This window comes from Macaca mulatta, chromosome 17 (genome assembly GCF_049350105.2).
Source record: "Macaca mulatta isolate MMU2019108-1 chromosome 17, T2T-MMU8v2.0, whole genome shotgun sequence".
Classification (NCBI taxonomy): Eukaryota; Metazoa; Chordata; class Mammalia; order Primates; family Cercopithecidae; genus Macaca; species Macaca mulatta.
Window position 1 is genome coordinate 33,335,633 of NC_133422.1, and position 16,449 is coordinate 33,352,081.

Here is a 16,449-nt window from a genome sequence, read left to right on the forward strand (position 1 = left end):
CTATAATTATTTCTAAATTTATTAATACAACAACTTTCCTTTCTTTTCAGAATTATTGAGCTCTTGTGTAACAAATTCAGTAGATAATTTTTCAATTAGTTATTTAAAACTCTGGTTATATAAACTCTCTATGGGGTTTTATATATAATTTAGGTAAAAATGGGTAAAAGGTTTAGAAATAGGCCATTTTGAAAATCTAGTTATATTTTCTTATCTAAGAAGTCCTTGTTACCAGCAATTTTGAGTATTCTCACAATCAAACTGTACCCAATATATTAGCAATAAAAATTCTGTTGACTACAGGTTTTTGGTTTTATTTTACAAGGAACCATTATCCACTTGAAATATGTTTAGTTGCAGTGTGGGCCCATGCCTAATTTACTTTGATTTCTCAATTACTATCATCTCTCATCTTCACTTTGTGCTTAGTAAAGTTTTATTTTGTGACGAGCAGATACATTTAAAAGCATATTTCAGAGTGAATTTTGAGCCATTCCTGAATAAAAAAAAGTTGACAAATACTGTCCCACCAACATCAACTATAAAGTGGATCAAAAATGACACCAAAAAAACTTATTTCAGCACTTTTGAAATTTATATGTGCTCTCTCCATGTCTATTCAACATGATCATTGGAAATTATAGCTAATATAGTAAGAAGAGCAAAAAAACAAAACAAAACTGTGTGTAAAAAATCCTGAGTACACACACACTACACACACACATATACACATACACACACACACACACACACACACACACACAGTTAGAACTAAGAAGTCAGTTTAGCAAGGTCCCTGTATGCAAGGTCAATAAATAAAAATCTGCTTTAATTTTCTGCAAAAAACAATCTAAAAAATGAAAATTTGAAAACAATCTATTTGTAATAGTGTCAAAAAGAATAAAATTTTGAAAAAACACTAACTGAAGTAGGACAAGATTTGTACACTAAAAACTACAAGACATTTCTATTATAAATTAATACATGTCTAAACAAATGAAGAGTGATCTATGTTCATGGATTGGAAGACTAAATATTTTCAAGATAGCAATTCTTCCCAAAGTGATACACAGATTCAACACAACCCTTACTAAAATTTCAGCAAGGGTTTTGTTTGTTTGTTTGTTTGTTTTTCCAGATACTGGCAAGGTGATACTAAAATGCAAATGAAAGGCAAAGTAATTAGAATAGCAAAACAATTTTGAAAAAGAACAAACTGTATTCACACTCCCTGATTTCATGACTTATTTACTAGTCGAGATATTTGACATTTGTACTGAAAAAAGGATAGAAAAAAGAGCAATGGGATAGGATAGAAAACCCAAAAATAAGCTCACACAAAAATATAGCAAACTGATGTTTGACAATGGTACAGAGACAAATGGAAAAAAAAAATATTATTTTCTGCAAATAGTGTTGGAAATATTCAACGTCTATGTGCAAAATATGAAATTTAGCAAATACTTTGTATTTATTAAAATTAACTCAAAATATATCATAAAACTCAATTTAAAACATAAAACTATAATCAATTTTGAAGAAAATTTGGAAGAAAAGAAATTTGAAGAAAATTTAACCACTGCACAGGTACAGTGGTTAAATTTTATGATATGTAAATGATACCTCATTTAAGCTGTTAAAAAGCATCAATCTTATGAAGAAAGAATAGGAAAAAGCAGGGAAGTGAAAAATATAAGCACATAATTTCCAAGTCTAGCTAAATTATCTTTGTTTTGTCATGTGAATGGATCTGAGTTAGACCCCTATCTCTCATTCTGCCTTCTCAAGCAGGCAAAGTTTTGCTTTTTGTTAAGGACTTGGTCTTAGATGCCAGAAGAAATAGATTGGAGTAGTCACTTGCTACTGGTGAGCTAAGTAGTTTTGCAAATATTTCCTAAGGTTCAATTTTTTTATATGATATTAATAATTTTAAAGAAGATGTTTAAGGAAAATTAGTAAAATGCAGTAAGGAATCTAGCATATTTCCCCCCAGTTGTTTGCCCCCTTATTGTTTTCTCTTACTATTAACCAAAGGCAGAGTAGAATGTTACCCCATGCAGAAGGTATGCATGGGATACTCCCTTAAATATGCTTCTATGTCTATTAAAGCATCTAAATTTCTTTATTTCCTTTTTTTCCCTCTGGGTCCAAAGATAAAGGAGGTCACTATTAAGTGAAGAAGTTTAGCTGACTCTAAACTCTAGGAATACAATCTAGGATAGGCAACAAATAGTGAGAGAGATCTATAGTAATATGGGAAGAAATAATGACCATTTTTCTGTTACTCAGAATCACACAGTTCTTGCATGAAATTAGCCATTTCGGCAATGACAGTAATGTCTGAATTCTGGCTCACCATGGCTGTGAGTACACACAGTTTTGCCTCCTCTTCCACCACAAACATCAATGATTGAAGGATAAATATATATAAGACAGTATTCACATTAGCACTGAAAATAGAAGCAGAATCAAGAATGTTTCAGAAATTATGATAAATTTTGGAGACAAAACCCAATTGTTTCATATTGTTGAAAAACTAGAGAAAAATGTTTCTGTTAAAACAGGAGATGCCCTTTTTTCATCAGAGCTGTAGAGACATCAAGCTTGAAATTGGAGAGCTTTCTTCATAATCCCTAGGTTAGCTTATGTAACATACTCCTCAGCACTTCTTCTAACACACACACACACACACACACACACACACACACACACACACACACAGGGGTTAGGGGGTGGCTGAGAAGCAGCAGTGGTCTTTTCTCTTAATTATACAGAAAAACAACAACAGCAACAACAGGCCCTTTATAGAAATTGAATAATATCCCATGGGAGAACCAAGGTTTCTAGTGTACATATTGGTACCATAAAAACGTTTTTACTTTGGCATTTGAATGGCTGTGAGGGTAGCTGGCCTCTGTATCCCCAATATAGGCAAACTTCCCATTCTACCCTCAAAAAGCCTGACAATCGATAGTTCCCCAATCCTTCTCTTCCAGGTAAAGGTGATCACGCAAAGAAGGCCTGTTCAAAGCAGAAAACCTTGTGTCACTGACTTTTGTAAATATGGCTTAACACTTATAAAAAGAAACAGCAATTGAGGACTGTTGGACATTTACATAAACTATTATTGCACAAGAAAATGGCCCAAAGAAATACAACAAAGAAAAAAACTGGCCTCATGAACATCAAATGGGCTTTGAGTTAAACAAAGAGAAAATTTTTTAATAAAAAAATTGTATTTAGAGGAGCTACTGAGGAACATTCTGTGGAACTCAGATACATGTTTTAAGTGAAGCAGCCAGATGCAAAACAGCTGTATGCTGTATGATTCCACTTATATTATATTCTGAAAAAAAGTCCAGAGAAGATAACCATAGGGTTCAGGGATTTGGGGTGAGAGGAGGGAAACCCCACAAAGGAGCAGCAAAAGGGAATTTTTAGGGAGTGATGGAGCTGTTCTGTATCATGATTGTAGTAATGGTTGTAAAGCTCTATCAGATTTCAGAACACACGGAAATATCAATTGCCAAGAGTATTTTCCTGTATGAAAATATAAACACAATTTATAAAATTTCTAATTAGCATTCTCACAAAGACTAGGGAAGGTAGCATTTTTTAAAAGAAGAAACAAAAAGCTTCTGGGAAGAAGAAATATTCAGAAAACAGGAGCGAAATATAAACTTCTAAAAATATTATTGTTGAATTGTTTTCTAAAAAAAGAACGAAGAAGCCCTCCATTTCTCTCTCTCTCTCTCTCTCTCTCTCTCTCTCTCTCTCTGTGTGTGTGTGTGTGTGTGTGTGTGTGTGCGTGTGTGCATGTGTATATGTATGTTGATGGGAGAGGGACATTTTGAGAAAGAAGTCTGTTAGGTGACTTAGTATAGTGGTTGTGGGAGAAGTTTAAAATGTACATGGGAAAATAAAGACAAAGACAAAAATTTGAAAATCTGAATGCAAAATCAGGAGACATGTATATTCCTCACACTTGTAATTCCCTCACTTTGGTAGTCCTAGGTGGGAGGATCCTTTGAGGTTGGTATTTCAAGACCAGCATGAGCAATATAGTGAAACCCTGTCTCTACAAACAATAAAAACACTTGCTGTGTGTAGTGGTGTGAACCTGTAGTCCCAGCTAGGAGGCTGAGGCAGGAGGATTATTTAAGCCCAGGAGGTCAAGACTGCAGTGAGTCATGATCACATCACTCCATTCCAGCTTGACAGGGGGAGTCCTTGTCTCTTAAACAAAAAGAGGGAGGTCGCTTCCATGATGGCAGAATAAGAAGAGCTCTTCCATGATGGCAGAATAAGAAGAGCTCCCAAAGAGATCAACACAGAAGATGGGTGATTTTGGCATTTCCAACTGAAGTAACTGGTTCATCTCATTGGGACTTGTTGGACAGTGGGTGCAACCCACAGAGGGCAAGCTGAAGCAGGGCGGGGCTTTGCCTCACCTGGGAAGTACAAGAGGTCAGGGTATTTCCCTTTTCTAGCCAAGGGAGGCCGTGACAGACTGTACCTGAAGAAATGGTGCACTTCTAACCAAATACTGCAGTTTTCCCATGGTCTTAGCAACTGGCAAACCAGGAGATACCCTCCCATGCCTGGCCTGGTTGGTCCCACGCCCATAGAGCCTTGCTCACTGCTAGCACAGTAGTCTGAAATCAACCTGTGACACTGCAGCTTGACAGGGAGAGGGGTGTCTGCCATTGCTGAGACTTGAGAAGCTCACAGTGTAAACAAAGTGGCCAGGAAGCTTGAACTGGGCAAAGCCCACTGCAGCTCAGCAAGGACTACTGCCTCTCTAGATTCCACCTCTGGGGCAGGGCGTAGCAGAACAAAAGGCAGCAGACAGCTTCTGCAGACTTAAATGTCCTGGTCTAACAGCTCTGAAGAGAGCAGTGGCTCTCTCAGCACAGCGTTCAAGCTCTGAGAACAGACAGACTGCCTCCTCATACAGGTCCCTGACTTCTGTGTAGCCTGACTGGGAGACACCTCCCAGTAGGGGCCAACAGATACCTCAAACAGGTGGGTGCCCCTCTGGGATGAAACTTCAAGAGGAAGGATCGGGCAGCAATATTTGCTGTTCTGCAGTCTCTGCTGGTGATACCCAGGAAAACAAGGTCTGGAGTGAACCTCCAGCAAACTCCAAACCTGCAGATTAAGGGCCTGACTGTTAGAAGGGAAACTAACAAACAGAAAGGAATACCATCAACATCAACAAAAAGGACATCCGCTTCAAACCTCATCTGTAGGTCATCAACATTAAAGACCAAAGGTAGATAAAACTACAAAGATGGGGAGAAACCAGAGAAGAAAATCTGAAAATTCCAAAATCCAGAGCATCTCTTCTCCAAAGGATCATAGCTCCTTGCCAGCAAGGAAACAAAACTGGACAGAGAATGAGCCTGATGAGTTGACAGAAGTAGGCTTCAGAAGGTCGGTAATAACAAACTTCTCCAAGCTAAAGGAGGATGTTCTAACCCCATCACAAGGAAGCTAAAAACCTTGAAAAAAGGTTAAATGAATGGCTAACTAGAATAAACAGTCTGGAGAAGAACTTAAATGACCTGATGGAGCTGAAAACCACAGCATGAGAGCTTCATGACACATGCACAAGCTTCAATAGCCGATTCAATCAAGTGAAAGAAAGGATATCAGTGATTAAAGATAAAATAATGAAGTAAAGTGAGAAGACAAGATTAGACAAAAAAGGAGTGAAAATAAATGAACAGAGCCTCCAAGAAATATGGGACTATGTGAAAAGACCAAATATACATTTGATCGGTGTACCAAAAAGTAACAGGGAGAATGGAACCAAGTTAAAAACACTCTTCAGGATATTATCCAGGAGAACTTCCCCAACCTAGCAAGGCCGGCCAACATTCAAATTCAGGAAATACAGAGAACACCACAAAGATACTCCTCAAAAACAGCAACTCCAAGACACATAATTGTCAGATTCACCAAGGTTGAAATGAAGAAAAAAATGTTAAGGGCAGCCAGAGAGAATGGTCGTGTTACCCACAGAGGGAAGTCTATCAGGCTAACAGCAGCTCTCTCAGCAGGAACCCTACAAGTCAGAAGAGAGTGGGGGCCAATATTTAACATACTTAAAGAAAAGCATTTTCAACTTAGAATCTCATATACAGCCAAACTAAGCTTCATAAGTGAAGGAGAAATAAAATCCTGTACAGACAAGAGAATACTGAGAGATTTTGTCACCACCAGGCCTGTCTTACAAGAGCTCCTAAAGGAAGCACTAAACATGAAAAGAACAACCAGTGCCAGCCACTGCAAAAACATGCCAAATTGTAAAAACCATTGATGCTATGAAGAAACTGCATCAATTAACAGGCAAAATAACCAGCTAACATCATAATGACAGGATCAAATTCTAACATAACAATATTGACCTTAAATGTAAATGGGCTAAATGCTCCAATTAAAAGACACAGACTGGCAAATTGGATAAAGAGTCAAGACCTATTGGTGTACTGTATTCAGGAGACCTATCTCACTTGCAAAGATACACACAGGCTCAAAATAAAGGGATGGAGGAAGATCTACCAAGCAAATGGAAACAAAAAATAATAATAAAAATAACACCCCAAACAAAACAAAACAAAACAAAAAACTAGGGGTTGAAATCCTAATCTCTGATAAAACTGATTTTAAACCAACAAAGATTAAAAGAGACAAAAAAGGCCACTACATAATGGTAAAGGGATCAATTTGACAAGAAGAGCTAACTATCTTAATATATGTGCACCCAGTATGGGAGCACCCAGATTCATAAAGCAAGTCCTTAGAGACCTACAAAGAGACTTCAACTCCCACAAAATAATAATGGGAGACTTTAACATCCCACTGTCAACATTAGACAGATCAACGAGACAGAAAGTTAACAAGGATATCCAGGAATTGAACTCAACTCTGTACCAAGCAGACCTAATAGACATCTACAGAACTCTCCACCCCAAATCAACAATTCTAAAATTGACCACATAATTGGAAGTAAAACACTCCTCAGCAAATGTAAAAGAACAGAAATCACAGCAAACTGTCTCTCAGACCACAGTGCAATCAAATTAGAACTCAGGATTAAGAAACTCATTCAAAACCACACAACTACACGGAAACTGAGCAACATGCTCCTGAATGACTACTGGATAAATAATAAAATGAAGGCAGAAATAAAGATGTTCTTTGAAATCAATGAGAACAAAGACACAACGTAACAGAATCTCTGGGACACACTTAAAGCAGTGTGTAGAGGGAAATTTATTGCACTAAATGCCCTCAAGAGAAAGCATAAAAGATCTAAAATTGATACCCTAATGTCACAATTTAATAACTAGAGAAACAAGAGCAAACAAATTCAAAAACTAGCAGAAGACAAGAAATAACTAAGATCAGAGTAGAACTAAAGGAGATAGAGACACAAAAAACCCTTCAAAAAATCAGTGAATCCAGGAGCTTGTTTTTCGAAAAGATCAACAAAATAGATAGACCACTAGCAAGACTAACAAAGAAGAAGAGTGAAGAATCAAATAGATGCAATAAAAAATGATAAAGGGGACATCACTACTGATCCCACAGAAATACAAACTACCACCCGAGAATACGATAAACACCTCTATGCAAATAAATTAAAAAATCTAGAGGAAAATGGATTAATTCCTGGACACATACAACCTCCCAAGATGAAAAGAGAAGGAAGTTGAATCTCTGAATAGACCAATAACAGGTTCGGAAATTGAGGCAATAATCAATAGCCTACCAACCAAAAAAAGTCCAAGACCAGACAGATTCACAGCTAACTTCTACCAGAGGTACAAAGAGGAGATGGTACCATTCCTTCTGAAACTATTCCAATCAATAGAAAAAGAGAGAATCCTCCATAACTCATTTTGTGAGGCCAACATCATCCTGATACCAAAGCCTGGCAGAGACACAGCAAAAAAAGAAAATGTTAGGCCAATATCCCTGATGAACATTGATCCGAAAATCCTCAATAAAGTACTGACAAACCAAATCCAGCAGCAGATCAAAAAGCTTATCCTCCATGATCAAGTCAGCTTCATCCCTGGGATGCAAGGCTGGTTCAACATATGCAAATCAATAAATGTAATCCATCACGTAAACAGAACCAATGACAAAAACCACATGATTATCTCAATAGTTGCAGAAAAGGCCTTCAACAAAATTCGACAGCCCTACATGCTAAAAACTCTCAATAAACTAGGTATTGATGGAAGGTATCTCAAAATAGTAAGAGCTGTTTATGACAAACCCACAGCTGATATCATACTTAATGGGCAAAAACTGGAAGCATTCCCTTTGAAAAGCAGCACAAGGCAAGGATGCCCTCTCTCACCACTCCTATTCAACACAGTGTTGATAGTTCTGGCTAGGGCAATCAGATCAGAGAACGAAATAAAGGATATTCAATTAGGAAAAGAAGAAGTCAAATTGTCTCTGTTTGCAGATGACATGATTGTATATTTAGAAAACCCCATCATCTCAGCCCAGAATCTCCTTAAGCTGATAAGAAACTTCAACAAAGTCTCAGGATACAAAATCAATGTGCAAAAATTACAAGCATTCCTATACACCAATAATGGACAGAGAGCCAAATCATGAGTAACTCACATTCACAATTACTACAAAGAGAATAAAATACCTAGGAATCCAATTTACAAGGGATGTGAAGCACTTCTTCGAGGAGAGCTACAAGCCACTGCTCAATGAAATAAAAGAGGATACAAACAAATGGAAAAATAGTCCATGCTCATTGATAGGATGAATCAATATCATGGAAATGATCATAATGCCCAAGGTAATTTATAGAATCAATGCTATCCCCATCAAGCTACCACTTTCCAATTTCTTCACAGAATTGGAAAAAACTACTTTAGCGTTCATATGGAACCAAAAAAGAGCCCGCAGAGCTAAGATAATCCTAAGCCAAAAGAACAAAGCTGGAGGCATCATGCCACCTGGCTTCTAACTACACTACAAGACTACAGTAAGTAAAACAGCATGGTACTGGTACCGAAACAGATATTTAGACCAAAGCAACAGAACACAGGCCTCAGAAATAACACCACACATCTACAACCATCTGATCTTTGACAAATCTGACAAAAACAAGTAATGGGGAAATGATCCCCTATTTAATAAATGGTGCTGGGAAAACTGGCTAGCCATATGTAGATAGCTGAAACTGCATCCCTTCCTTACACCATATACAAAACTTAACTCAAGATGGATTAAAGATTTAAATATAAGACCTAACACCATAAAAACTCTAGAAGAAAACCTAGGCAGTACCATTCAGGACATAGGCATGGCCAAAGATTTCATGACTAAAACACCAAAAGCAATGGCAACAAAAGTCAAAATAGACAAATGGGATCTAATTAAACTAAAGAGATTCTGCACAGCAGAAGAGACTCTTATCAGAGTGAACAGGCAACCTACAGAATGGGAGAAAATTTCTGCAATCTACCCATATGACAAAAGACTAATATCCAGAATCTACAAGAAACTTAAACAAATTTACAAGAAAAAAACAACCCCATCAAAAAGTGGGCAAAGGATATGAACAGACATTTCTCAAAAGAAGACATTTATGCAGACAACAGACACATGAAAAAATTCTCATCATCACTGGTCATCAGAAAAATGCAAATCAAAACCACAATGAGATAACATCTCACTCCAGTTAGAATGGCAATCATTAAAAAGTTAGGAAACAACAGATGCTGGAGAGGATGTGGAGAAATAGGAATGCTTTTACACTGTTGGTGGGAGTGTAAATTAGTTCAACCATTATGGAAGACAATGTGGCAATTCCTCAAGGATCTAGAACTAGAAACACCATTTGACCCAGCTATCTCATTATTGGGTATATACCCAAAGGATTATAAATCATGCTACTATAAATACACATGCACACGTATGTTTATTGCAGCACTATTCACAATAGCAAAGACTTGGAACCAAACAAATGTCCATCAATGATAGACTGGATTAAGAAAATGTGGCACATATACACCATGGAATACTATGCAGCCATAAAAAAGGATGAGTTCATGTCCTTTCCAGGGACATGGATGAAGCTGGAAACCATCATTCTAAGCAAACTATCACAAGGACAGAAAACCAAACACCATATGTTCTCACTCATAGGTGGGAGTTGAACAATGGGGACACATGGACACAGGGTGGAGAACGCCACACACCAGAGTCTGTCAGGGGGTGGGGAGCTAGGGGACGAATAGCATTAGGAGAAATACCTAATATAAATGACTAGGTGCAGCAAACCAACATGGCACATGTATACCTATGTAACAAACCTGCATGCTGTGCACATGTACCCTAGAACTTAAAATATAATTTTTAAAAGTCATGCATAATTATATCTAGCATTTACATAATTCATGATTCTTTTTAGTTGCAGAAAAAGAAAACAGGAAAAATAGGAAAAGATAATCTATTAATAAAATAAAAACTAGACCGGGTGTGGTGGCTCATGCCTGGAATCCCAGCTCTTTGGGAGGCGGGTGGATCACCTGAGGTCAGGGGTTTGAGACCAACCTGGCCAATGTGGTGAAACCCCATCTCTACTAAAAATACAAAATTAGCTGGCTGTGGTGGCATATGTGTATAATCCCAACTACTTGGGAGGCTGAGGCAAGAATTGCTTGAACCTGGGAGGCGGAGGTTGCAGTGAGCCGAGATCATGCTTGTGCTCCAGCCTGGGCAACAAGAACAAAACTCTGTTTCAAAATAAATAAATTAATTAAAGAAAATAAAAACCAAATTGCACAGTTTTCTAATTGAAGTTTCAATTAAATTCTGAGTAGGGAGGAAAAGAAGCCTGCATATAAACACATATCCTTGTGAAAATGTTAACACAAAGGATAGCAATGCTTCTAGAGTGTAAAGTGCTTTCTGGGGAAAAAAGGGCTAGTTAAGAGTGGTTTAGTTGGCTGTTTTATTTGTTTTGAATTTTGTCAGGTGAATTAGCTCCTTTTTTTGGTGTGAATACCATAACTGCATAGAAGATCACTTATAGTCCCACTGTCCAGGGCTAATAATCTTTTCTAGAAACTAAAGAAATACCTAGGTATAGAAATATATTTTTAGAAACTGTTTTCTGAAGTAAATTAGATAGTCTGAAAAAGTAAAACAGAGAAACCTATTTTTTCACCGAAATTCTATATAAAGCTTTACTTCTGTGCCAACTACAACGTTTCCCAAAGTGATGTCTTAGGGACTAACAATTTAGAATTGTCGCTGAGATCAAGCACTTTGTGTGAGTGTCTTTGTCATTATTTGATGTCATCATATAAGCAACACTATGTTTTAGTATAATTCTCTTAAAAACACCATAATCAATACAAATGATAATAATTAGACCAAAAAGCTATTTTTCCTAACAAAGAGACTGTAGGCAAAGCCTTTGGTAGAAGCTGCCATTATTAGCAGGTGCTTCTAGCTCCACGCTTGTCATTGAATTATAACACTAGACATTAGTATGTGTAATAATGCATTTTTTTCAGGAGCTTTTTCTCTGAAGGCAAAGTATGGAACATGGAACAATATATGGCTTGTTCAACTTACACCTAGCATATTTCAAATTGTACTGATACTCACAAGGCTGTAAAAACAAACAGCATGAAATGTTAAAAGAAAATAATGACAATAAACATGACTTTAGGTACTAAATAGTACCAAATGACTCAGGTGCCAACTATGCAACCAAATAGTTAAGAATCCTCATTAAAAATATAAGTAATATTTTACTGAGTTTTCGGCATTAATTAACTGGCTTTTCCACAGCCTTTAGCATGATATCCTTAAAGTCCTTGGATGTTTTTGAATCATGAAAGGAATGTGAAGTCATGCTCAGTATACTTCCAATTAAGGCTTTCTAGCATCCAAAGTGGAAATTCTTTAGCCCATAGGCTGCTGGCTGGCAGCTTATAAGCCAAAAATAGGATGCTGATTATGTCATATTGTGATGTATGGTGTTCAAAAATGGATTAAATTGTCAATATTTAACAACTATAATATTGTACCTAAAAACCAGAATTTGCTGCTATTTTGACAAGTTTAGAAATCTGCAATACTCGGTCTGCCTTTCTATAACTACCTGCCGCTAAGTAGCAGCTGACCTTGTCAAGAAGGATATATGCTTCCTAATTTTCCAGAGGTTGGCCCCACCTTTTCTTACACGTGACCCTCTTTCCTCCTTTACGTTGTATTTGGCTCCCAAAGCACTTGAGTAAGGGATGACTTAACAATCAGTCTATCAAATGGCATGAGGTTACTTATCAATCAGCTAATCAATTAATAACTAATTATAGAGTAACTGAGCAGTAACCCCATACAAATCAATTAACAGATAAATAAGAGCAGAGAGGAAAAGTGATTGCATAACTGAATTAATGCTCTGCAGCATGGACATATTTCTGTACCAAGGTCTTTCCACTTCTGATTCTATCTTATTCCTTTTTAACTTTTTTAAATTAAGAATTGCTGCATTGTGTATACATAAAATAGCAAGCTGTGTCGTTAGTCATCCCGAAGTTACTATAAACAAGATTTCATCATAATGCACTGCAAAGACCGAGAGGTAGAAATAAGCCTTGGCAAGAAATGGATATATGATATAGTTAAATAATTCATTGTATGAACATTCATAATAAGTATAATAATTTGTATTGCCAGGGTTTATATAGGATCTTTACTGTTTCCCATGAAGATGTTCATTCCTCTGTAAAATATCTGGTCTCTATTAAATATAAGAGGAAAAGAGGAAAACGTCTTTCTGAATTTTTTTTTTTTAATAAATGATCTGATTTCTCCAAACCAAACTCAAAACTTATGAGAATTAAGTCACTTTGTTTTTCATGTACAATTCCTTTATTTATAGACAACGAAATAAGCAATATATTCTCACACATCAAACAAAATTTCCAAATGAGCTCATTCCCAGGATAAATGAAAAGACATAGAGATATTCAGATGTAAATATTTGTGCACACAGAAATTAGAGCTAGTGTTTAATTTTTAATGGAGAAACAACTGGGAAAAAGCCCATGGGAGTAAACCAGAGACAACTTGTTTTAAAAACTGACAGAAGACATTTGAAAAACACAAACGACCAACTGTACCCTACAAATCACATATGACATATTTTCACATGTAAATTCATAGTTTAACTCTTCCAACTCATTCTATTGTATAAGCTTGAAAGATAGTTTTTTAGTTGTATGCCTGAGTGCAGAAATAAGCAGTGAGGATCTTCAGTTATAGATCCCCAAATGCTCTATTATGGTTGGAGTTTAAAGGGGTGTCTGTAAAGGATGCAGAATGGAAGAGGGGAGAAGAAAGTAAATTTTATTTACCATTTATTATAGCCACAGTCCTACATTATCCAGCTATCAAGGGTCAAGCTACATGGTAACAGCCAGGTAACAATAATCTTAGCTGATATTTTGAATATGAAAGCAGGAATCTAAACATATAGGATTCCTTTCCCTAACCACTTCTGGAGTTTCCAAAGGAATAGATACCAGTTCCAGAAATATATGTCAGTTGTTGCTGGTTACATCAGCCAGCCTTCGCACTCTGGACATCTGTTTCAGGTTTCTTAAGACACGAACTGCCACCCTGTGATGGACTTCTCTTGGTTTGCTGCTGCTTTGCACATATGGTTTTGTTTTAGTGATAGATACAACCATTCACTTAGTTTTCCTAGGTACAAAAAAAAAAAAAAAAAAGCAAAACTTTGTTGAACAAAGGACAAAGGTAATTACTTTGAAAACATGAAATATCATTGTTTCTACTATCCACAGGCTACCGGGATTCTCTAAGGTTGGTTTCTTCTTAGCTCTCAGCCTGTCTGTCACCTGTGACAAGGGCCAGCTCACCTTTCACTGACAGAAGGGCTGTGGAACATAATCCCAATCGACAACTCCAACTAACTTGCCCAAGAAAATTTTTCGTTACTCATTCAATCAAGGTTTGTCTCCTTTCTTGTTCCAGATGGTAGGCTGAAAGAAAGAAAAAATGTTTACCATGACTCACAAGCTGTGTTATGACCCACATGGTTTCACAAAGACAATCAAAATACTGTGATTGACAATGTATTTCCAAAGTCTGGATTATGTAACATGTGAGGGAGCGTCAACAGTCTGAGGAAATAGGCAGTCATCTAGTCCATGGGCTATTCGCAACATTCCTTCTAGTACACATCAATGAGAAGATCAGTCTTCTGGATTGCCAGATCACTTGTGAAAACTACTTGAATTAAATACACACACACACACACACACACACACACACACTTGCTGGTATATATCTACAGTAGAATACAATTCACTCATTGAAAGAAAATGAAATCTTACCAGTTGCAACAACATGAATGACCCTAGAGGACATTATGTTGAGTGAAATAATCCAGGCTCAGAAAGATACACACTACATGATCTCATTCATATGTGGGATCCAAAAATTTTCATCTCAAAGAAGCTAGAGAAGGTCGAGCTGAAAGGGGAATAGGAAGAGGTTGGTTAATAGACACACAATTATAGCTATATAGGAGGGATAATGGCTAGTGTCCTATGGAACCATAGGGTGAATTTATTGTGTATTTTAAAATAGCAGCAAGAGAGGATTTTGAATGTTTCCAAAGCAAAGATACAATGTATGTTTGAGGTAACTGATGTGCTAATTACCCTAATTTGATCATTTTACATTGTACACATGTATTAAAATAATATACTGTACCCCACAAATATGTACAATTATTATGTGTCATTTAAACATAATAATAAAACAACAATTTAATGGGCATTAGTGTTTGTATCCCTCCTTAGGAAACCTATTTTTTAAACTTTTCTATAGTGCAGTATGACTAAATATATACCCAATTTACATTGCTAAGCAACACACCTAACCTCTCAGCTTGCACCTCTGTGTGCTGTTGTGTTGACATTTTTCTCCAGAAAGGAAGAGGTGAATGAATACACTTGCTCTAATTTCCTGTTACTTAACATCCCGTTGTGGCCATTTATTTATTGAGTTGGTGCCACTACTCCAAAGAACCGAAAAAAAATGTATGTTTCCTGGAACCCTTCTTTCAAAATTGGAACCCCCATAACACTCTATTACATTCTATGCAAAACAGAGCCTAGTAAAAAATTTTATGAAAAGTTTGTTGTACTTCCCCAAAACAGAGACTTATCGAATCCATATATTTTGTGCCCTAATCTTTAGGATAGGAATAGATTTCTTGAGCACTAAATCTTCATTCATTCTATCAAGAGGTATTGATTTAACACCTATAGAATATTAGGTTCTGAAGGACATGGAGCTAGCGCTATAAACATATCAGAAGCTATCACCGCTTTCCTGAAGCTTCCAGAATACACATTAGGATTGCGATTGTGATGTCGAGTAATTTAGAAAATATTATCAAGAAGCCTTTTATTTTCAGTTCTCAAAATTTAGGATAAGGGTAATTATAGAAGTGATAAAAAAGAATATTGACTTACACTGAACTTAATAATAAACTATAGTCATTTAAGTGTTGAAAAATATTGCAAATAAATTACTTATTCTGACAATAGTACTATTGGGTAGGTCAGAAGTTCTCATTCTCATTATCAGATTAATAAAATGATAGCTTAGAATAATTGATTATATAAACTTGCCTTGTGTAAGCTATTTGTCCATTCTGAGTGATATCACTAATATTAGGCACTAGGGTTTGTAGTTTGTAGTGTAGTTTATATAAGATGAGGTATGAACTTCGGAACTTTAATTTTCTGATTCTATGGATGATGTTTTTTCTCTCTGCAGCATGCAAAGAAGGGAAGTGTATATCATCACCATTATAATACTATTACCGTGGAGTGACTTACTTCTCTCGACTCAAATCTCTCTTTAAGAATGTGTAAAATATGTATGGCCATCACAGTGCTATCTGTGCTCTTAAATTACCAAATAATATGTATTTTAAAAATCATGGCTCATGTGGCAATATCTTTATTTTTACTAATAAAAATGTATGTTTTATGGAACCCTTCTTAATTTCAAAATTAGAATGCCCGTAACATTCTACTACATTATATACAGAATAGAGCCTAGTAAAAAATAATGTGAGAAGCTTGAACTTCTCCAAAACAGAGACTTCTTGAGTCCATATATTTGGTGCTCTAATCTTTAGGATAAGAACAGATTTCTTGAGCACTAAGTCTTCATTCACTCTATCAATGAATGTTCACTTTCTTTCTTATTTTGAGGGCTAAATGTAAGATGTAAAGGAAATAAATGAGATGGGGAATTATTATAGGAGAGAATAAGATTGGCAGAATAAGTCACTTATTGTATTAGTGGCATCTGCCTAAAATCATTCACCACTTGAAATAC